This window comes from Leuresthes tenuis, unplaced genomic scaffold (genome assembly GCF_036924035.1).
Source record: "Leuresthes tenuis unplaced genomic scaffold, fLeuTen1.0.hap1 SCAF_1, whole genome shotgun sequence".
Taxonomy (NCBI): Eukaryota; Metazoa; Chordata; class Actinopteri; order Atheriniformes; family Atherinopsidae; genus Leuresthes; species Leuresthes tenuis.
The window spans coordinates 15,959,942-15,961,548 of record NW_027325355.1 but is presented as its reverse complement, the minus strand read 5'-3'; positions in this window follow the sequence as shown (position 1 = coordinate 15,961,548).

Genomic DNA, 1,607 nt, shown 5'->3' with positions numbered 1-1,607 from the left:
ATTGAATTTTTTTTTTTCCCCTGCTGTAAACAATGGGGCATTTAGCAGTAAATTAGCAAAGGCAAACCTTATTAAATCCCACTGCTTGAATCATTGCAGCAGCGTCCTCCACCTTGATTTTACAACTCGCAGACGAGAAGAGAAACTGACACATTTCTCTTTGGCGAAAAAACGAGTTTTGGAGTCAGCTGGGGTGACTCTTGCCCTATTTTCGCATCCGGAAATCCTTTAGCGTTACAGATAAAAACCACTGTGCAAACTGAAAAGCTGTAAATCGATAAATATTCCAGCAGTAAGCTCGGAGAAAGACAAAAAAAAAATCTAAAACGGGTGTTTGTTTCTTTTTTTCAATCTCTGCGAAAGCACCACGATTTAGAGCCGTCAGATTTATCTCGAGGGGGGATTCGCCGCTCCAAACGGTCTGCACAGTCACAAAGGTTGAACTGCCATGTTTTTTTTCTGTTTTTACCTGAAGAACAGTGTCAATAATGATCTACACAAAAGTTACTTTTTTGAAACAGCGTTTGTGTCATGAGCAGAGCTCGGATCCTGGATGAAATATTCAGACGATTATGATTATATAATGAGTGTGAGAGCAAGCATTTCTGTATGTTTTTAACCCCTTTTAGACTGTTTTCTGTAACCCCCACTCGAGCACTTGAGTAACACCCTTTTCACTTTGCTACAAGGGAAGATGTTTTCAGGCAGGAATGTTTTCGCAGTAACGGATATTTATTGTCCTTTTTTTTATGTATAAACTGTACTTTTTCTACTCCACCTGTGGTGTGCGACGTAGACGCTTTTGACGAACCAGGATGATTTGAAGTTTGTGCCTCCCAGCAAGGGAACCAATAAAAAAAACCACGTTCAGACGTCCGAAGAGGACTCGCCGTTCATGTGTTGTGCGCAGTTGTCTGTGTATTTTTACGTTGTAATGGAAAATTAATTACTGTTACTGTGTATAACCTGCAGATGACCTCGCTGCAAGACATCACCATGTTTCTTAAATCCCTCTTTCCCATTGTGTGCTCGTTATAATGATGAAGCTGCACTTTACGGGGGACGGGGATGAAGCTGGTATTTACGACTGTGTCTGGGTAACCTCAACTGTGCCTAGAGAGGAAGGGTAGACTAGATAAGATAAAAGCCTCTTATCTCCTCAGATGAAAACAACTGACTGCCTTACTAAAATTTCCACCACGTCTTTGTGTAGTCGCAGAGCTGAGGCCAACGGCTGTGGCCCGTCTCCTCTGTCCTGAGGGAACAAGCGCCTTGTTGAATAAAATCTGTGTGGGGAATGGGTTTTAAACTGGCGGGATGAGATGCATTTTGCTTGAAAAGAGACAAAAGCTCATCCTCCAAAAAAATTAAATAAATCAGGATTTGTAAATCATTAGAGGGTCTCTTTATAATGTTGAAAATGAGCTGGTTTTTTTGCCAGTGATTGTCTCCCGAGTGCTTTCGTGTCATCAGCCACCTGCCCCCACAGCTGTGGTTCATTACCTCCTGGACCGGATGCAATGTTGTGAGTAAAGTTCTTTGTCCTCGGTACGCGTCATCAGCCAAACTATAAGGCTGACACTTTGACGGTTTGATCTGTGTCGCGC